General features: G+C 31.5%; 1 protein-coding gene across 2 annotated transcripts in view; it reads left to right on the top strand.

Moving 5' to 3' along the window:
• Positions 1–7,574: 7,574 nt before the first annotated feature.
• The window catches only part of LOC113400555 (monocarboxylate transporter 4-like), a 63,603-nt gene continuing 47,316 nt past the window's right edge, over positions 7,575–23,861 (top strand). For both annotated transcript variants that reach the window (XM_064217427.1, XM_064217426.1), the window contains exon 1: positions 7,575–7,759. The gene's annotated coding sequence lies outside the window, so the exon portion shown is untranslated. The remainder of the gene's footprint in view (positions 7,760–23,861) is intronic.

Raw genomic sequence — 23,861 nt, 5'->3', positions numbered from 1 at the left:
TACATTCACCCAAATAAAAAAAAAATGAAAAATGCATACGACGATGACTCAGGTGCTAGCGAAGAGTTTCCGTAATTTCATTAGATGAAGCCATAATCCGGTGGGATGTTGAAGACGATGAATATGGAGATTGAGTTCGTCGCCTAATAGCAGAGTTGAGACGTGATAGCGACAACCACTAATCGCCAATGTATAATGGATGCAGTCGATAGCAATCTAATCAAAACCCCTCACATCTTTAATATGGAATTTTAAGGTAGTCATTTTTATTAATTTTAAAAGTGATAGTTTATAATTCGTTATGGATATTGGTTTAGTTCTTTACGTTCACATTGTTTTTCTTGCGAATTATTTACATTATCAAAACGTAGACTATAATATATAAAAAAGAAAATGAATGATAAAGAATTTTAAAAATGTTGCTGAATTAATGGGTCATATATTGGTATAAATGCCTGCTCGTGTTAATGCCTATCTCTCATCAGATACTCCACTGCTACGAAACATTTATGTAGAATTGATGTTACGATTCAGCATCGATTTTTCTTTTATTTGATCCATGAATATATATTTTTTTCAGGATATTAATAATAATCTGTAAAATGTATTATTTCATTTTAATTTTTTTATAATAAATTTAATTTAATTCAATATTTAAAATTAACGTCCTACTGCTGGGACAATGTTGTTCTCCTACTATATAGGATATAGTTTTGAGTCTATTTAACGCATTAATGTGGTTTGATGTGAAATATTTTATTTATTTATAAATTCCTAATTATGTTACAAAATAGCATAATATAGGTACTATACAAATATGTACATTCCAAATTTATATGGATAGTCATGATTGCCCTTAAAAGCGCATAAATGATTATAATTACGTACACACAATGTATTATCAATTTTACACATAAATAAACTGTGATTACAGATTGCCCACACACAGAACCCGAAAACATTATTAATAGCTCTTAATGTCTTTGTATAGTGCATAATAATTTCAATAGTACATTCAAATGAGCTAGATATCAAAATGATAAGCGGTATTTTATTTAAATAGTGGGCAGATCGTGGGCAGGACAAAAGTAATGGCAGCTCTGATATGGGTGTCGTCATGTTACGGATACGAGCCTATTAAATAAATGACCCACGATCAAACCGGCGATATTCAATGTTTATTAACAGCGCTTGCAATGAATTCGATAAACGGGGTGTTACATAATTTTAATTGGTAAGTTTTGTAGCTATGGTAATCCTGTAAAATGTCGATTCAAATGTGCTCGAATAAGGTATGATTTGATTGATCGATTGATATTTGGTGTTTTAATTTATTTTATGGTTGGGCAAATTTTTTTTTCTATTTCTTTGGTTATAATAAGGCAACCAATTGTAACTCGTTTTAAAAATTTACATTAAAACAACACTTTTTTCGATTTCCCGACTTCAAACTAAAATGTTTGCGTCCTTGAAAACTTCTTTAAGTAACGCAATTTATGTAAGTATTTGCCTAAAGTGCTAAACGTTTTGCTTAATAATTTTTTTGTCAAAACATACCTGATAGCGTATAGGTAAATTTTGCACTACGTACAAAACGAATTTAATATTATACTTATTTATGTCATATATTAGGTTAGGTTAGGCGGACTTGCAAATGGCAACAGATGGTAAGTGGTCACCACTGTCAATAGAAATTGGTGCCGTATAAAATTGAAATCACTTCTTACATAACCAATGCGCCATGAATGATAAAGAATGACCTTGAAGCTGAGATATTATGTCACTTGTGCCTGTAGTATACACTGGCTCACTCACCCGTTACACCGGAACACGAGGATACTAAGTATCGCTTGAGGGTGAAATATATAATGAATGGATGATACCTAACCAGAGGGGGTTTTACCACCCTACCACCAAGTAAACTTATAAAAAAATAAAACTGCGATATATTCGTATGAAACGAATTTCAAATATGGTACATATTTATAATATTTTTTAAGACCCAAGTTTGAGGGTTCATCTTGACAAGGATTGCTGAAATTTCTTATTTATATTGTGCATATAATTCATCACGTGGCCAAATATATGAATATTCTTCATAAGAAGACCTTAGCTCAGCCGTGGGATATTTGCAGGTTGTTAATTTTTACCTGACTTTCATAATTATTTATAGGCTTTTATTTAACTTGCAATGATTGTTTGTTTAGGTCTAATCTTATAAGCCGTCCCATATAGTTTGAATTTTACATGATGACTCAGTTCCGATAATAATACATTTTTAAAATAACCAGACAATAATGTTACTCCCAGGATTAATTCCAGACGATGGAACTCCTCAACGAAAAATGAATTTATTATAAAACCTCATTTTTAGAAATTGTTTTATAATTATTGTTATTTTTTGAATGGATAAAATATTTATCAATGAAACAGAGTATATCCTCCAAAGGATAAAAAATATTTTTAAAAGACATAATTTCTTCAACTTTATAGATTAAAAATATGCACCGGACTCATTTCGGCTACATTTTCAAACCCTTTTTCATTACTCAAGGGAAAACTTTAAAAGCTACTTGGGTTCTCGGGGAAAATACGGCAATATGGGATACTTAGCTATTGAAATCCTTGAGATAACCGTTCTTTGCACGGATCGGAAGGGTTATGGGTTCGTTATTGCATCCACGTTCTTTCCCGTGCTGTGCTTATCGCGAATTTGTCAGAACTCAGACTGTTAAATGGAGAAATATCAGGAGCAACTGGTGTGGCACCATCGTCATGTCAGTCGTTCGCTCGATCGCGATAACCGGTAAGTACAAACAAACCAAACCAAACCATAGCTATGGTTTTAGTGGAATTCCTACCCACTGCGACGGAACAGATCGGAGAGGCTGCAGGATCGTTTCGAACGCATCCACGGCTGCTCCCGTGCAGTGGTTCAATGGAGCTCACCTCAAGGGAATTTTCACACGCTATCAAAACTATACATAACAAAACAATTCGTAAAAAACCAGCATATATTACTTTCTACTGGTCTTTATCATTATCATTACATAGTATAAAACAAAGTCGCTTACCGCTGTCTGTCCCTATGTATGCTAAGATCTTTAAAATAACCCTTACCCTTTAACAATAATAATGGCTTACTTTCGAAGCAATTTTAAGCAATACAGCATTAATCCTTTTCCAATTAAGTACGTTAAATATATAGTGCGTTTAATATAGATCAATATGGCTTTTTACAGCATGTAATTTAAATGAATATTTTCGAAGATATTACAAATTTAAAACGCAGGGACGGTTTGTATTTTCTAACAACTGAAAAACTGTAAACGTTGTAAGACATTCTGTAGTATATTTAGTGGCAGCATTGCATCTGGCGAAGCCGGGGCGGGTCGCTAGTTTAGTTATAAAACTAATACATTTTGTGTAAATCAACACTATGAAATCCACCAATACCAAGCAAAAGGTTAGGTAGATACATACCTTGTTGGTTCTACGGAAACGATTTATTGATTTCGAAGAACTTTCAATCATTGATGGAGTCAACGTGTAACTCAAATACGAGTAACAACTTCATTCGTTAAGGGAATGTATCTAGGTGGGTCTCATTTTAAATTTATTTAACTAGGATAGACTTTAAAATAACTTTTAAATAAATATTTCTAAGCAACTTTGTATAGATTTTATAAAAAAGAATACATTCTAATTTGTACAAAGAAATTGAAAACTAAAAAAGTGAACAAAATTATTTGTAGCATATTTATTATTTTAATCTATTAATGTTTTATATATATTTTTAATTAGCATAATATATTACTTTAATAATGTTATCCACTAAATATAATCTGAATAATATTTTGACATTTTTTTGTTTTCATTTTACTGAATCTTAAAAGAAAAGTAACATTTAAAGAATTCGTCGTTGACTACATTTTTGTTCATTTTCTTGTAATATCAAAGTAACGAAAGCGGGAAAGTGTGTTGATTAATGTCTTTAATTTCGGAAACCCATTTCACCGACCTGTCCGAATTTGATTATTACAATAACCTAATCCAATTATTACTTTAATTAGAGATTTGACTTATCCCGTCAATAAATTAAAGTTGTCATGGGGCGTTGTAATTATATTATACAGAATGAGTAAGAAATGAGGGTATCCATTTCAAATTATATTGTACTAGTCGTAGATCTATCGAATGATCTAAGAATGCAAAGGAATCATATCACGTACTTAGTTTGAAAAATTAAAGAAGTTTTCCATATCAATTGTTTAAGTTAAAAAAAAGATAGTAATTGGCAAAAAAAGACATTGTTTTTAATATTTTATTTCAAGAATATGTAAATATTAACGTTACTTTTTACCCTGTGGAATAAAATTGAGCATACATTATGACAAACGGAGTACACAGAACACTGAATGAGATCTCTTATTGAAACAATGGCAATTCTTCAACATAGATGGCCTTTATGATGCGGGTCAATCATGTATTTTATTTTATAATTTTTTTAAATGTTTTGTATATCGTCGTTGCACCTGCAAAACTCGCAATGTGTTTTTTTCTTATTTTTAGATTTTTATGCCGTTTCAATCGTTATTTCAATTTATGTAGCTGCCGATCTATGAACGTCACATAGCTAAATTTTAAAACTTTCAAACTACTGAAGTTATCACAAAACTGTTTTTACAGTACGTGCGTATTGAAATAACGATTAAAACGGAATAATAATCTAAAATTAAGAAAATAACACATAGATACTTTTGCAGGCGCAACAACGATATATCACTATATTGATTTCATTTAAAAGTAACAGATCTGTGTAATACACGTCAACTTTAACATTTTAAGTCATGAAGTAAATTTCATAAACGTCAATTAACAAAATATTAACCAGGTTTATAATACCATATTCGCAATAAATGTTTATAATCTTAAATCGTTATTATAAATATATACTAAAAGTAAAACACATGGAAATTAATGCTGTTTGTTTACGTATTCTATTGAGTTGTAACTTTGTGCAGTTGTTGTTTTTGATTAAGAGGCGTGACTTTGAAGCTGGGCAGCATTTAATCCAACTCGAACTCGAAGCTCGTCAAGGGCGCTGCCGCCTTAGGCCGCCTTCTACCAAATGTAGGTAAGTCGGATTGTCGTGCTGGTATCTGCAAGCCGGCTTCGTGCGGCCTACCGTCTATCGAACTGTACGTTACGTGCGATTGTGTGGACGCTGACACTGCTCGGAATAAGGTTTTCCTGCGGAGATCGCAGAGGGTCGTAACTCAAATCATACCAATTCATGTACGCGTAAATGGATATTTTACAGTGATATAAAAAGATTAACTGTTTTTATTCGAGGCTAAATCACAATTAAAACAAGGTTTAAAAAATAATTCAAAATACTCTTTATTGTACACCAATAAACACACACATAAGTCAAATTCAAGAAAAATTGCACAATAGGCGGCGTTAAAAGAGCGCTCTCTTCCCAGTAACCATAAGGTAGAGGAAAGAAACAGAGGTAGTGAAAGGTTGGGGTATACTTAGCATAGATAAACACAATACTCTTATATATATACGCATAGCTACTGCTTGTATTTATACATTATCTTGCTATAAACAAATAAAGTTTACTGAGTGTACAAATTTTAATTGGACTTAAATTGCATATTAAGACTCGTATGAAGATAAATACTGGAGGCTAATTTTAATTATGAAAACAAATAATATAAGAACGTCTTTCAAAAATTTACATAAAATTTTTCGTTAAAAATAAGGTTTATCCTAAAACCCATTGGCTACTTAAACCCACGATAAACAGGGCTTAAAAACTCACTCCAACCATAGGGCCTTGTGAAACGAAACAATTTTTAAACGGAAAATATTCTTAGCGGGGTATAAAACAAAAACAAATCAGTATTAAAATTTAAAGACAACAACAATATTATTCGTTATATAATTACCAGTTTACGTCGGATTTGTACAAAATGTCAAGACCTTCATATACATCATACGTCAAAATATGCGTACCTTTTCAATTTAATGATATATATAATATCAACTGGTACAAAATAAAACAAATCTCAAAGTTCATTAGTATTCTATTTATGTGTTTTGTGTTGTGTCAACTTTTCCAAAAAATAATGGCTTTTAAACCACTCGTTGAATGAAGGACTTAAGCAAAAGGGGTCGAGTTGAGCCGATAATTAAAAAAGTTTTGACTCGTGCGCAAATTATTTCGCCAACGCAACGGATATTTCAAGAACGAAGCAGGAATACTTAATTCGATATTATATCTGACAACTAACTGGATAGATAAGTGGAAGTAAGTGATCCAAGAGATTACTGGTGAGACCCGTATGACTGAGTGGGTGAAGTTATTCTTCATTTAATGAGTAATGTGTTGTTTTGTTGGAATGGTAAGTAAGGTAGTGTAATTATTCAGACACAAGGAGCTTAACACCGACGATCTCAAGGTTAATAGCTTAATAAAACTGAAGAAAAGGTTGATGCTTCCATAATGCCATAGTTTTAAGAATAAATAAAATCCCCTGACTGGAAGGCCAATCTTAAGTGTGTATACAAACATTGGCGCAGTCTCTATTCCAACACTCTCGTTATCCGATGGGACGGCAATTCGAACGATAAATAAATGACCGAATAGAAATCAGGCGCAGGAACAACGGCTTTTCGTACTTTCCAAGACATGCGAGTTCATCACTGCCATAATCCTAATCCTCGCTGGTCACATATTGAGAATTTATAACCAATATTACAATAAATAATTAAGGAAATACTGAAAAGCTTCTATTGGTCATATAGGTTACTTGAAATAGAATACAAGGCAGCTTTATTTTCTTTTGTATCATCAAACATTAATCTACACATCAAATGCTGTTCTAAATCTTTTAATAACACATAAGTAATTATACAATAAAATAAACATATAAAAATAAAAAAAGGGCAAAGACTTAAAGAAAGAAGTAAGTTATTATACTCGTACCTACAGAAACGCTCGGATACTTACAGAAAGTAATATTACTATGTAGTAAGATGTCTATTTATTCTTCTGTCTCCTTATTATCACAAAATAGGGTTTTAAACTAAAAATTTGAAGAACTTTTCCTGTTAAAAGAAAAACAATATAACTTCAAGCTGTATGCATAATTAAACAAGTTCTTTCGTTTCACCGACAACTGTTTTAATAGTTCTATTGCCGATAGGCTATTTTTAAATTATATTATAATTTATGACTCTAGGAAATTAATTACTTCTCAGAAGCACTTTCTAGATATTTCATGTATGAATAGCGAAGATGTTTATTACGAGGATCTATAGTTATTTCAATTCCGTTATGAATTAAAATAATATATATGGAAATTGTATTTTAAAAATAAAAAATATATATTAAGTTGCAGTATTTTATAAAATCACTATTCCTTTTTTTGAGCGTTTTGATAACTCAAAGCGCTTTTCCAGCGCTTAAGTATAGGTAAAGGTTTATCATAGGGTTAAGTTCGGTTTGTGACAAGGACGCGGAAAGCGGGGCGCTCGCCCGGGGCGGCTGGGCCAGTGCCGTGTTAGCCATCGTGGAGAGAACATCACTACGTATTACAACTGTTCGCGCGCACTCATAACAATTTTCCCGATCTGTTGATTGAAATAGGTACGCACTTTTAGACATTTGCCGGTCTAAGCATTTTTGATTGCTCAATATAGTGTTGTGTGTTGACTGGGCGATTCAAAACCTTTATCTAAAAAAGTAAGTGATTTATAAGTTACTTAATATTTTGTTACTGATAATTTTGATATATCTTTTTGTTATTATTATTAAGCTTATTTCTTTATGCTACTTAAACTATTTTACGAAGATGTGCTAGTAAGAATGAAGGAATCGAGTAAATGATGATTATTATGTTGGTATATATTTTTAATTATGACAAAGCTCTTCAGTTTAAGTTATGAGTACTTATGTAATTATTTCGTTTATATTATACACGGTTTATTAATACGTTTTTCTTCTTAATATAGATTACTGTAAAATATTACTTTTAGTAGTAGGGTTAGATTGTGCGGCGCCAACTCGACATAATATGGAAGGTAACATCAGGCAGGCGTACTCTTTAATTAAAGAAATGTATGGAATTCGCCTCTCTTTAGGCTAAGTTATTTTCTTTTTATGAACTGTTTTATACTTTTAATGAATCATAGAGCTTTGATTTCTATTTCTATATATTCATTGGGTAGTATTTTTTTATAGACTAATTTATATAGGTGGACAGATTTAAAATAGAGATTCTCCCATATTGCCTTGAACTTTAAAGCAGTCTTAGTATACATTTATTTTTGTTAATTGCTAAATTCTTATAAACTTATTATTAGATTTAAAAAATATAGATAAAATTTAACATTATTTTTTCATTTAATATTTAAATAAGACAAGCGAATGTTAAAAACATTTAAATATAACAAATGATTAAAATGAAGAGATTATTTCTATTTTATTACAATTCTCGTTGTTCCTTTTGAGTTAGAACCACCATACTTAATCACGTCTCACAGCTTAGCGATGTGACATTTTTAAAATGTGAAATTCGCATTTTTCATTGTTATCATTGTGTTTCTCAAACTTTTAGCGGACAATATATATTTATTTATTACACTCCTATTCATAAAATGTATTTGTCACGTACGTAGACACGACTAAATATTAAATAATCTTGTTCAAAGTTGCATGAGGTGTAAAAGGCGCCCTTATCGCTGAAGTAGCGATCTCTTCCAGACAACCTTTGGATAGAGCGATTGTACAATTTGTAGTAAAGGGCACAATAAAAGCGTTCTGTGATAGGTTACGAATACTAATATTACCAATAGAAAATTGAAGTGCTTTTATACAACATTTTTACAGGGTTAGGTAAGGGCGCGTTGCCTATGTAAAAGACAATTACATTTTCGTTAAATGACTCGTGCGTATTAAAAGATCCAATTGCCTGGAGGCGTTGTAATTATTATTTACCTATTTGCTTAATTGAATTACTTAATACATGATATAGATGTTATCAATTTAAGATTAAAAACATTTTTTTACCTTTTGTCTATAGGTACAGAAAGCGCCAGTTTTTAAAAAAAAAAAATATAATTTTAATAACTCGGAAAAAAGGTAATTATAAAATTTATTGGAAGAGCGTTTTCTTCTTTATTCGTCTGTCATTTAATAAATACCTACATTTTTGCGTTGATTGGTTGTAATGGTTACATTTTAAGTATTCTGGTATAGACAACTTGGGATTAATTGTTGTATATAAAATTGTAGTAAACCCGAGGGAGTATAGTCAACCTTGGCCGTTTAAAATAGAGAAAGACATAAAAGGGATCTACTTACTGCGTTAATTATGATTGCGTGGTTTGGTAGCACGAATGCTCGCCTTATTACCTCATGGAATCACAATTCCAAGTCTCTTCACAATAAAAATGAACCGTCTATTCTGCCAACGGTATATATTAATTGGGTACAACAGTCTTGACATTTTTTAATCGTATTACTCATATCGTACCAGTCTTGACACGTCGCTAATTGTAGTACAAGAAGAAACGAATAAATAATAAAAAGTACTTCAAATAAAGCACCTATTATTTTTTTTTTCGAAAAATGTAATGATTTGTTACATTGAACATGTGTATCTACACAAAATTTAAAAATCTTTTATCACAAGTTTATATTCTTTTGTAAGTATAAGCAATCTCAAAGGCAAATATCATTGCCACCTGTAACTTACTTCGAACCCTTTTGCTCGCCTGCATTTATGATCGTAATAAAATACGTAAGCAACTAAAACACAATCAGTATTCAGTAACAGCCCTTAGACATCCGTCAAGATAAATACTACCTCTCATTGACAGTCTGAAGTTATCTAGAACTTATTCCTCCACACAGTGTGGATTGGTTCACAGAATTTCATGGTAGAGTCTGCTTAGGTTGTTTGCCTTTAACGCTTATCACTAGATGTTGTCACTAGAAATAAAGCAGGTACTTCGTGCAGCTTGCTTGGGTTTGAAGTATCGACTCACAGATACATTTCGACTAGAATATAAAAGTAAAGTAACAACCTATAATTGTACCTCTACTGGCTAACCCCTGGATTTGGAGTTTATTCCACCACACTACTCCAATGCGATTTGTTGGAAACGCTGTAGCAGATTTTGCTGATGATGCTTTCCTTCAACGCCGACCGCGATATGAATTATGAAAGTGCTTACCCGGGTTTGAACCCACATTCTTAGATTAAGATTGACGTATTCTAATCACTGGGCCCTCTCGGCTAGAATGTACATTGTGATATTTATAGAGCATTACTACTTTATAAATAAAGCTTGTCCCAGATTATTATAAATACAACTGACGGCTGCTGATAGTAATAATCAAAGTATTTTATTGTGTACGAACAGTTTATGTCGTTACAATCGTTATCGTATAAATGTTTAATATTTAAATCGGGATACAGACCTTGTTTTCCAAACGTTCTCTATCATAAGTCGCCCACGTTCTTTGTATTTAATAATATTTTAGAAACAACACGGTTATCCTTGCAACTATAAATATTATAAAAATATAACGATTCATATTTATATTACTTTTAACTTGTAATATCTATTGGACATTGTAAGTACGACTCGCTTACTGTGGCGGCACCACTGGTCCCTAACTCTCTTGTGCGTGTACTATATACTTCGATGGTATAACATATTAAAATAAGACGCAAAATAGGTATGTTTAATTTTATTATTAATGAAACAATGTTTTTAATTCATGCACTCCATATAAACATCAATTTCGTCGTCCTGAAAAAACCATGTAATTATTTTAAAATAATTATTGGGATTTTTTTTATGTGATAGGCAGACGGACGAGCATATGCTCAATCTGATGGTAAGTGGTCACCACAGTTAATAGGCATTGGAGCTGTCAAAAATATTAATCATTCTGTACATCAATAACGCACCACCACCCTTGGGAGCTAAGATGTTATGTCCCTTGTGCCTCAAGTTACATTGACTCACTCACCCTTCAAACCGGAATACAACATTATTAAGTGTTGCTGTTTAACAGTAGAACATCTGATGAGTGGGTGTATTTTATAGAAGAAAAAATAATTTTTGAATGCGTCTGTCAGTTTATTCGCTTGTCACATGCATCTCGCGGAATCTACTGAATGGTTTTCAATGAATTCGGCTTTGTGACAGGTCCATCAGTCAATGCATTCGATATCCATTTATCCTGGAAGATGAATAGATTAGCAATATATTCAACGTATACAAACCTAGTCGCAGTCTAGGGTATACGCAAAATGTATAGTGATAATAAAAAGACTAATATTTGAAATACTGTTTAAGTTTGGTTTACTCAGAACTTACATTATAAATGGAAAGTCTATTTAATGTTCTAAAGTTAGTGACGAGAAGTTGTTCATTAAATAAACCTCTAGGACGAAGTTAACAAGCTGTCCGCTCGAAAATTTAAAAAGAAAATTAAACAAGGCAGAGTTTTCTATTCAGGGATATAACTCGGTGACTTTCTTTAACTCTTGCTTCTAATAGAATAACATTAATATTCCACCGCTGGGCAGAGGCTCTTTGTCTTGTAAAGCCTTAAGAGTTCCATTCATCACGCTGCTCTAATACTGGTTGGTGGATACAAATGTGCCAGAATTTGATCCGACACATGCAGGTATCCTCACAATGGTTTCCTTTGAAATTCTTGTCTCAATTTGAAGACACGATGTGTTCAACGTGTTCTATTTAATAATCCATCACGGAAATAAAATTATTTGTCATACAGTTGTAAATATATTTGTAAGTTTAATTTACATAATTTATTCTTTAAAAATATTCAGAGAAATATTATAATTTGCAACCCTACTTTGTTGTGTCACTTGAAGCGAAGTTTTAAAGGCAACTGTTAAGATAAAACATTTTTAATGAAGCGATATTTAGACATGGTATTAAACTCTTATATTTAAATGTTTGCTTTCGCTGATATTAAAAAAAGACTAACCGAATACTATAAACGTCCATATTTACTATGTTTTGAAGCAACAATTTTTAGGAACTGGTTATGATAGTTACTTGTAATGATAATATCTTGATTAATCTCAAATGGGGATTCAAAATTGTCTAATGCGATTAAAAACATATTATCTGAGTGGAATTTACTATATATATAAATATGTGTATATAGATTTTGATGGGATGGCAACCTGTCTAGACTGGAATTATATCAGGTTCATTCCAGGATAAGATTTACGTGTTTCCACACACAAACACAGGAGTGTAATTCTGTAATGATACTAAGCATTTATTGACGAAAAAAAACCAACAACTATTACGGTACCGCCTCTGGATTCGAACCAGGAATCTCTGGATGTGCAGCGATATAAGCTAGCCACTGGGCCATCGGCTCAATTCTGCTCAGATAAATATTACAGCTCCGGGTAAAGTGGGATACGGATGTGACGTGTGAATGTGAAATTATATGGGTTGGGGCAAAATTTATTATTTCTCCCGGGAAAAAGTAGCATGTGTTCCTATTTACGACTGACCTTTTAGTAACATTTTAAATGCATTTTTTTATGAAATGTGACATAAATATTGTTGAGGTTTTAACGTAAATCATAGTTAAACATGATAAAGTAATATGTTTCACTCATGCTACGAACAAGTGGAAACCTCAGTGTATGCACAAACCACTGAACATTTTACAGCTTAATAGTATAACCTTTGGTTACGGGATATATATGATAATATATTATTTATTTATATTTATAATGATATAAAGATTATTACATGATACTGAAAAAGAATGCGCTCTGAAAACAAAAAAAATATTTCTTTAGTCCGAAATTCTTATCTACAGTTGGATTTTATTACACCACGTTACTCCAATACGCGATGGTGGTTACACATGTGTAAGATTTATATCTCAAACAAGCAGGTTCCTTACGATACTCCACTTTACCTCCGAGCACCAAATGAATTATATACACAAAAATAACCACATAAAATATAAGTTTGTTTCCGCTATTATTGGTTAAAATCATTTTTACCACTGGTAGCATCTGTCTATAAATAATAAAATAATATTAATATTTATCAACAATATATGTACAGTGTACGGGATATAACAGGATCTGAACGATAATATAACCTAATTTCAACAGTAGTGTATAGTATAGTATATTATATTGCCAATATATATACTAATATATATTGCCAATATATATACTAATATATATTGGCAATAGTTCATGACATACTTTTGAGATAAAACCTATTTGTTATAACTATTACTTAAATAATAGCTGACTTGTGTAACATTTCTAAATTTATCAATTATATTATATAAATCTAACCGTATAACAATATGCTCCTCCTTAATATTTAATTATTATTTTATTTATTAAACTGACTAAATGAAAAACTTATTATTATAGACTTTTTTTATACTGAATTTACTTAAAAGATTTTCTTCTTAAATATGTAAGAGAATTCAACGAAAAGGAATAAACTTTAAAATATCCCTTACTTTCATATATTTTGCAATGTTCGATTTTTTTCCCGAATTTCCCTAAAGTATTCCGCACGCGTTTTCGTATTATTTATTTCCGAATAGTAGTAACTTAAATACACATTTACGTCATTTTATATGATTTTTTGCTGCTTTACTTAGCCTGCCTGTATTAATATATATCACCTACACATCACATATTCTAATGCCAAATATTAATACTAACCACTGCTGTGTTACGGTTTGAAGGGTGAAGCAAATGAAACTAAAAATACAAAGAACATAATTATCTTAGTTCCAAAGGTTGGTGGCGTATTGACAATATCAGAGAATATAGATGGTCAACAGCTCTTATAGTAACAATGTACCTATTATTAAGGCTCATTTAAAATGTAATGTCTGTAATGTAGGAGGGAATAAATTATTATTTTTACTATTAAAAAAAATGTAATGGGCAGTGGCAACCACTTATCATCAGGGTGGCCACCTGCCATCATTTCTGTGATATGTGTATCCAACAACGCGAATCAGGGTAGAGTGGATGGAATATCCTCTAAAACATTTCTTCAAAATGAGAAAAGGACGTTAAGAGGCCGTTACTATACTTTTAAGAAATATTTTTACCCACCACACAAAACACGATTAAAAACGAAGAAATTATTTTAAATTTTAGTTTCTACTGTAAAAAATAACTAACTTCTAACCTCACTAATATGCTAATTTGTTATATGTGTATAATGTAAAGACGTAATTAGATTATATAATAAATAATTTTAAATATAATTCAAAGGTTGAATCAACAAACGTAAATCTAAAAAAAAATGAATGTATTAATGCCAATAAAACATCAGAATAGGAATGAATCTCGCGTAGGCTTTGAAGCTCGTCCTTTTATTATCCTTCATTTCATATTCACTTCGTACTTCGCGTCCCTGACAAGTGAAATCAGACATATCCACATAGATCAAATAGTGCTACGGATCTACCCTTTTTATGTCAAAAGTTCTGTATATAAGGAATGGGATGAGGTGTAAAATGTCTCTGCAAGTCACGTAAAAAAGAAATATATCGATTCAATATAGCCTTATAGGTCTTATCATATATTTTGTATTTATTTTTATAATCATGATGTCAATTATACAAAATGATATTATAATAGTGTTAGATTATGTTCGCTAACACAGGTTTTCTTTCAAAATACGATGGGGCAGCAATCTGACCCCAATGGACATAGTTTACGTAGTATACGTGGCACGGTTATATTTTGACCACCTACAAACACTAAGCAAAAACTTTTCATGTGCACGACCCAGGGTTCGAACCTGGGATGTGCAGTCTTATGAGTGACCAACTAAACCAACTCCGTAAATAATATTCGTATATACACGACCTGATACAATACCTGAAAAGTAATTTACGTGCAATCCATATACCATGCTGTTTATTCACTATTATCACAAGTAATCTTCGTGCAATTAAAATAATCGTCTAAATACTCACTATATATATATTATTCATTTACAAAACCACTCTTAACTGGGCGTATATTAAAATATACCTAACCGTTTTTATAACAACATATTATGAAATAATAATTATTGTTATTAACATCTAAAAACACATGCGTCCGTATTTATAATTAGTAAACGCTACGTCACATAAAGTTGAGTGTGAAATATTTTAATTCCATAGAGTACCAACGGTATCATTGAAAGTTATTTAAAAATCATTTGAGGTTTTTGTAACTATTTAAATTTTATTACCCATTTCGGAAACCTCATTTAACAATCAAAAACCGCAAAGGTATAATAAAATTGTAATTATTGTTTATGTAAATTGATATTTTTAAAAGATTTTTTTGTCTTTAGACATTGCTATAGATTCAGAAGCCATAATTACATTTGATTCAAATATTCTCCGTTTGTAATCGACGCATATATTAATCTGTATTATTATAACTATAAAGTTATATTCTTGTTAACGTACTAATTACATCGATTCTTATCAAAGAAATTTAAACATAGACAATTTTTCTACTTTTTTATTATTGTTGTGATACTAATAGACTTATATCAAAATTATAATGTACTGGTATATTTTAAAAAAGTTAACCGTCAATATTAATGAAGTACAGTAATAGCTCTTACTACATTAGTAAGCCAAGTGATATGAAATTCGCTGGTTCAATTCTAAATACTTGACTTTCCTTTGTTTAGTTGAAGGAGGGAATTTAAAAAAATATATTTTAAAAGTAATTTAATTATTTACAAGTTGATAGTTTTGAGAATATATGTTGGTATGTATGCTTGTCTGCAATTACGATTACGATAAAGACTGAAAGGACACTGCGACAAGGAATCGTGGTGATTCAATCAACTTTGTGTTACAGAAGCATCACGGATGAAATGATTAAACTCGTAGTATACTATTCGAATTTTAAATGTAAGCGTCAGACATTTTATATAAAATGAGTTTGAAACCGGGTTAGGATGTCCATTTAAACGTAGCTTATAATCGGATTTACCGGTAGTTAGTCAAACAAAATGCATGTCGAGAATTTGATAAATTATATCGTTTCGTATAATTTTCACGCCATGAAATTATAAACGCAATTAGTTACCAACTGCATGGTTGGGCTCATATTTATACGTATTATATTATATAACCTACTCTGTGTCATTGTTTTAAGTAAATAAAAATACACTGAGCCGAGATGGCCAGGTGTGTAGGACAAAATCTTAACTGAGGGTTGCGAGTTCAAATCCGGTCAAGCACTACTCAGGTTTTATGCACACAATTTATGTTTTTAATTCACCTCATGTCACTTTTTCAACAAAAAACATCTCGAGGAAATAAAAATTTAAGGTAACAATCATAAATGCTGCTGAGCTAAACCTTCCTCTCCTTGGGAAAAAGAAGGTTTGAAACTTAACCTCCACGCTGCTCCAATGCAGGATACACTTGGCAAATTCTCATCCGCCACATACAACTTCTCTTTCTTGGGACTTTTGTCCAACAATGGGACAAATATAGATTGTCATTGTGTGTTTTCCCTTTGTGAGATATACTTCATTTAATGACATAGAATCGGCAATGATTCTGTAATAAAAAATAATTATTCGAAGTGATCGCTTACTATTTACGTATAGGTTTTTATCAAAATCTTCGTAAGTTTTTTATTTATTAATGTTTATTAATATACTTAGTGTTTGAATAACTGAAGAATAAATGAAGACTCTAATTCCGTAACATTATAATCCATAACACTTCGTTCAAATAATAGTAAGTTAATATTGAGTGGCTATATTTTGATAAGAAATAAATAAACGTCCTTGGATTTCGCCGGAGTTTTCCTAACAAGTTTTATTGACTGTCATTGCTTCCCTAACCCGTCATACTTTCAAGAATCTTTTATAAGATTTTTTTCTCTTCGATAATTCAAATACTTTCGAAGACGAAGGCGGTATTGTTTTGTATACACTGTATACATTAGTTCCCTACTCGAAACAAAAAACTTTGCGATCTTGTTTCTATCCTCGGGCGAAATATTAAATATCAACGAAAATATTTCGATGTGTACAATTTGCACTTGTTTTTATTACTTTCAATAACCTTAATAATAAAGATTATATTTGTAATATATTGTCGAGATCAAAGTTACACGTTTGCGCAAATTTTATTTGCTCAGTTCATCTCCTGCTCGGTGCTGAAAGAACACGACGTAATGTAACCTGGGATTAATTCTACTAATTTATAGCTGTTACGAAATATTCCCGATTCCATACCAATTTAACTTCAACCGAACTGTAACTGAATCGTTGTTTAAGAATATAAAAAACAAACGACTAAAGCTTCTCGATGCATCTCGATCGCTTGGAGCAGTGACCACTTTTAGAAATGGAGCAGTGACGTGGAAAAAGCTCTATAGATTCTATTCAACAGAAGGTTTTGCCTCCGTCGTGGGACATTAAATGAGTGTTACTTTTTACTACTTATCGATGTGAAATATCCTCTCACTTTCCTGTGATCTATAGGATTGATTTCGTGAAAAGGGACGGAATTCTGTAACAGGAAGTCGGGGAAGCGCGCGCTATTTGATTTGACCGATGAGCGCGCGCATTGCTATAGTTGGTCATCAAAAGGTTGCAATCCATTTCCAAGGGGATATAATGGTAATATTCGTAAAGTTAATACATCCTTCCTGGGCCACGGTATTTGTTTCTACAAAAAGATTCCACAGCTATTTTTAACTTGGCATATTAAAAATATTAAAGCTCATATAAAAAAAAAAACATTGATAAATAAGGCATATTACTCAATACAAGATTATATTAAAGATAAAAATGCATGGACTTAGTATTTATTGGCTTCTAGGCAGGATATATAAAAAATAATAATTGTAGATATACCCTGTAATTAAAATGGTGGAAAAAAGTAACTAATGAGTTTCTTGACGGTTCTTCTCGGTTGAATCTACTTTCTGAAACGGTGGTAGCTTTGTATTTAATTCAACAGTGTAACATGACGATTCAAAAGTGCTTTATGAGCTTACTTGATAAAGAATATTTGATTTGATTTATTGCTTATTACATGAGATGGCAAATATTATATATCCTATGAAAAAAAATGTTTTTTACATTATTTTTATTATGTATACACGGTACACTGTATTTTAAAACGCTTAGTTGTTGTAATATTTATAATTTTTTTAGTCATTTATACGAGTGATTTTTTTTATTTATTGATGTACCTATACAATCGAAAAAGATTAAATTATCTCACGTCCTTTGTGAATGTTACGAAAGAGTATTTATTGCTTTCGCCACGAATTTTATTTTCTTTTCACATTCGTTTGTAATTGTTATTTGAGAAAATAGCTCTATAATCATTGTCGGCGAAGTTAGTCCCAAGCTTAATACGGTATCCCTGTTAATAGCGCCGTCAGTGATAAGGCACTAACAAGTTTAATTGGACTATTTCGTGAAACAAACGTAGATTCAAAGTAATAAGCAAAGTTCTTATTGCAAGCTTGGAATTATATTTGACTACAATTACATTACATAGGCGTTAAGATTTTCAAAGTTTTACTTGCTTATAAATAATTTAATTGAAATTTATTTTATGTTTTCTGTATTGAATCATGGATTTAAGAACAATATTTAAATAATATGGTAGTCTTCGCTTCATTGTGAATATATGTTACGAGTAGATAAAGAAAGAAAAGAATATAAATATTAAGTGATCGTCGTTAACTACTTAGAATATATTGATGATCTCGTCCTGACAGATTTTAGTCATGACGGCTAACCTCAAAGAAGTCCAGCTAATTAGGTAAGAAATATTACAGTGCAGAAGTGTGTGTGCACAGGTGCCCTCTCGTAATCCGATAGAACAGCAAATACGACACAACCGAAAAGAGTTAGAGTGTAGGAGCAGCGAATTTACTTGTTTTCCGAGGAACGAGAATTTATACACTTTCAAATCCCAGACGCCGAGAGCCGAGATGGCCCAGTGGTTAGAATGCGTGCGTCTTAATCGATGATTGCGGGTTCAAACCGAGGCAAGCATCACTGAATTTTTATGTGCTTAATTTGTCTTTGTAATTCATCTCGTGCTCGGCGTTGAAGGAAAACATCGTGAGGAACCCTGAATGTGTCCAATTTCAACGAAATTTTGCCACATGTGTATCCACCATCCCGCATTGGAGCAGCGTGGTGAAATTTGCTCCAAACCTTCTCCTCAAAGGGAGAGGAGCCCTTAGCCCAGCAGTGGGAAATTTACAGGCTGTTAATGTAAATTCCAGACTTGGACCTGTTACTAAAAATTTTCTAGAGAAAATCCAATAATATTTTAGGAGCCCGACTTGGAGTTTGAACCCAAAACTTTGGGACCTGTTGCCATATATCTAATCACTATACCATAAAAGGCAGTCAAAACAATATATTATGTAATCATAGTAAAATTAGATAAATGACAACTCGTAAATGACCCTCTTCGCTTTGGAGCTTATTTCACCAAGCTACCTCGTCGCGGTTTGATTTCTATCTGAATACATTTTACAAAATGCCTTTATAGACAAGAAGCATTTGGTAACTCGGATTGAATTCATTATCTTCAATTAAGATGTATGTAATCCATCAACTGCGCTTTCTCTGCTACGTATAGTCACATTCTAACTAAATTATGTATGAGTTTAATTGTTCGCTGACTAACATTATAATAAGATCGTAAATAGTTGAAATGTGATGGAATAAATTAATAACTAGCTGGAACAGTTCTCCATTGCGCGTGAAATTATTTTCATAAATTCGATGATCTCCTATTATTTATCATTAAATGCATTTTTTTTATGGTCATACGATAACAAACTAACAGACAACTTTACTTTATTAATAGTCTGTATATAAATTAAGTTTAAATTCGTGTCCCTTAGTGCGATATTTTTCTTTATATATCTTCAAACGATGTTATTTTTAGTATTGGAACATCTTTTTTGGTTCTTTTACCCGGCTTACAAAAGAGTGAACTGGTAGAAATCGTCATGTACGGAAAAAGCGTAATGCTCCTCCAGGAGACCTTTCTATCTCTTTCTCTTCCTCTCTGTCCCTTTCTTTTATATAATACTTATTGTCGCCTGCGGCTTCGCTTGCGTTTTAGGGGTTCAGTGGTTTGACAGACAGATATACAGAGTTACTTTCGTATTTATAATATTAATATAGATTATTTAAACTTATTTTCGGACTTAGCACAAATAGAATAAGTATCTTCAATAGACATTTTTATTGAAGGACAAACATACAAATTTACATTATTTTTGATTTATTTCTTAAGATTTATTTAATTTAAACTAGCGCCTTAATGAGTAGAAGATAAAATAATTAAATTAACAATTTAATAATTATTATAACCAACCACTTCCGGTCTGCAAACATTCCACACGCTTTCATTTATATATTACAGATTTTAAATGTAATTCTTAGTAATTCTTATCTAGGTATTATAAAAGAAAATAGAATTATTTTATTTTAAAAAAATGGTTTTCTTTGTTTACTATTATTATAAATACTTTATAACGACGTAACAGGCTTCCTGAGTATGACCAAACGATTTACTTCAGTATTCACAAATAAGATTATGTAGCGAGTCGGTCACAATGTTTGAGCTACATTTTGTGCGTGCCATTAGCTAAACTACCCGACTACTTAATTAACTGAAAGTAATCAGGTAATTCACTTCGATTATATCTCTTTCAGACTAATATATTTACTTGGGTCGAGGACAGAGACAAAGTATGGTTAAGCTAATTAATTGCTATCGTGTTTGTAGATGCGAAAGCCTCGTTTTGTTTTATTGTTTAATAGTGTAGGGGAAATGAAGAATTATTGGGAAATGTTAGAATTCGGTACAGGCATGCTTATATAACTATGCTGTCCAACTATTTTTCTCTATCCATTTGTAATTATGACATCCTGACCTGACGTGATCAATTTTAGTAATGGCGGCTATTCTCAAGGAGCACGAGTATGTGCGTGAATACAAGCACACCTACCACCTCACTCTCATAATCCAACGGAACAAATATGAAATGGCCCGAAAAAATATAGGCAACGGATTTACGTGCATTCCGAAATAAGAATCCCAATATTTCCCAATTGACTCGACCCTGAACCTGTATTTAACATCTCGGCGTTTGCGGCCATACTTTTAACCTACTTACTACTAGACCAACCAAGCTGTCAAATGTAATTTGGAAAGCAATAATATAAATTATAGTTTTGAACGCTCACGCTCTAATTTTTTGTGTTAGCTTCGATCTATAATAATATATAGACTATAAGAAGAATGTGTGGCAGAAGTTTTAGACTAATAATGTACGTGCTATCGGCTTAGTTACTTTGCTACGTAATTAAGTGCTCATATTTCACTATTAAAGCTAATCCAAGCTCGTAACTTTTGTTAATACTGTTAGTATTGATCCCACGACCTTATTAAAACAAACTGAATATTAAGTGCTATAATTAAAAATAATTATAGAACACTTTTATTTAATAACGATTTAGTATACTATTAAAATAGTATCGATTAATTAATTAATTTGGAATACACTATTTGATATTTAACATACCTACATAGTGTTTTTTTATAATAACAAAACGTGTTAAAGTTTGCTTAAGTTACTTACATAGTAATCAACAAAAAAGACTAAATTGTATTACTAATTGTATTACGGGGTTTATTATAAAATTGTTAATTTTATAAGTTTATAATCATTGTTAATTTATCCGGGTCTTTGCTACAAAACATTTTTGGAGACAAAAATAGCTGTCTCTTTACGGTCCGTATAACCGTCAAATATCCTATCATTTAACGCGGTTGGAACCTCGCGGAGCAGTTAATTAATCAACAGCTCCATTCGCGTGGCTGTGCTAAGGGTCATTCGAAACAGATTTAATTATATATGCTCATTAGAATAGACATCAATGAAATTATATATTTTTTATTGATTTCTTGACTTGATTATAAAAAATGTTTTATTGCTATATCTCCGTCATAGTAACGTAAAATAATAATATAATAATAAGATTCTGTAAAAACCACGATCGGATTAGAAATCTGTTTTCATATCTGAACTCACTTGGGCTTCTTAATTTGCAAAATATTTGGTACTTATCGTGTGAATTGAAAACTGTTAAGCGAGATGATAGTGTAACCATTCTTATTGCCGGTTTTTATAATGGCGTTTCTGATTGCACATTTCTAAAAAATGAGGATTTTGTAAATCAATGACGTCATATTTTATGAAAATTAAAATATGTTATGAAAAATTTATTTTATAGTTTAAAATGTGAAAGATGACATTTACATCATCAGTCTTTTGCCTGATGTTTGAATATACAGACAATTTCTCTTTTATATATATTTTTACTTTTCCAACCGGTGGTGGCGATCTATTTTGATTTTGATTTGTATTAATTATGCATCTCAACAGTTTCTGAAACAGACAAACAATTCAATCGTCAAAAAAATTAATAATCATATTTTTCCGGTGTCTGATCTCAATTCCTAGCACATTCTGAAAATAAGTGCGCAGTCATTTGAGAATTCGACCTCTAGGAAAGTTTTCTCAGTGAATTTATACTATGGCTAGTAAATTTTACCCGACACGAGTGACAGATGGTAGGAACATGATAGTGGCGTGAATCTTGCAAATAGTGTTCCCAGCATCTAAAAACAGGTAAAACGAAGTGGTTCTCTGATTTACTGTTGTACGAGCAAGTTTTGTGTATCTATTGCATAATTTGTTTGTATATTCACTAACTAAAGGTTTATCTGAGCAAACAACATTAAAATGAATAATGAATTAGCGAATTCACTTTATGATTTAAAAGAACGCGAAAACTACACTGTGTCTACAAATAAATATCTTTGAATGATAAGAAAACACTTTTGTGTTTATCAAAATATTTAAACACAACTATGAAAATAATTAATTACTCGTATAACTCACGCTTTTTAATGTTAATTTATTTATTCAATATAAAAGTCTATTTCTTACACGATGTGTTTACACAGTTATTTTAAAACAATCTAAATAATTGACCTCCAAATTCCTGACCGCAAAACATATTTCATTTTCATTATGTCAACAGTTTTAAAATAACTTATTCTATCTGTAATAACCTTTAAAGATCGGCCTCTCAGTAGGACTAGTTTTCCTATTTATTTTGTGCGCAATACATCTCATTCTATCGCGTCCTCGCCCCCGCCCATTCTATCTAGGCCGAATGCCGATAATCCCATCTTTCGTAGAAATAAAACTTTGTAACCGTCTCGATGATATTAACAACAAAGTTTCCATGAATGATATTCTTCTCCTCGCCTTGAGCTACAATGATAAACGTTTATGACAAGTCTAATGGCCATTATTTTATTAGGTTTATTTTACCTCTTAATATTAGACCGAAATAAATAATTATTGTGTAAAAATATTATATAAAATACATTTAAACAATTACAATATAATAATAATAATAAATATTGGACAACATCATACACATCACTCTGATCCCAACGTAAGTAGCTAAATATACTTGTTGATATAAATGAATATACTTGTTTTTCATTTAATTAACTCGTTCTTTTAAATAAAACATGTGACGATCAAAATGCCTAATAATTAATACGCAACACGAGCTCAGTGCTAAATGTTCAAATACGACCTTACTTCAATAACACAGAGCTTTGCCAGAACTAACTGCTATCAGTCTTACCTATCTCTTTAGTTGGAACGTTCATTAATCTT

The sequence above is a fragment of the Vanessa tameamea genome, chromosome 17 (genome assembly GCF_037043105.1).
Source record: "Vanessa tameamea isolate UH-Manoa-2023 chromosome 17, ilVanTame1 primary haplotype, whole genome shotgun sequence".
In the NCBI taxonomy this organism is placed as follows: Eukaryota; Metazoa; Arthropoda; class Insecta; order Lepidoptera; family Nymphalidae; genus Vanessa; species Vanessa tameamea.
Note: the sequence above shows the minus strand (reverse complement) of the source record. Positions and strands in the feature narration are given on the sequence as shown.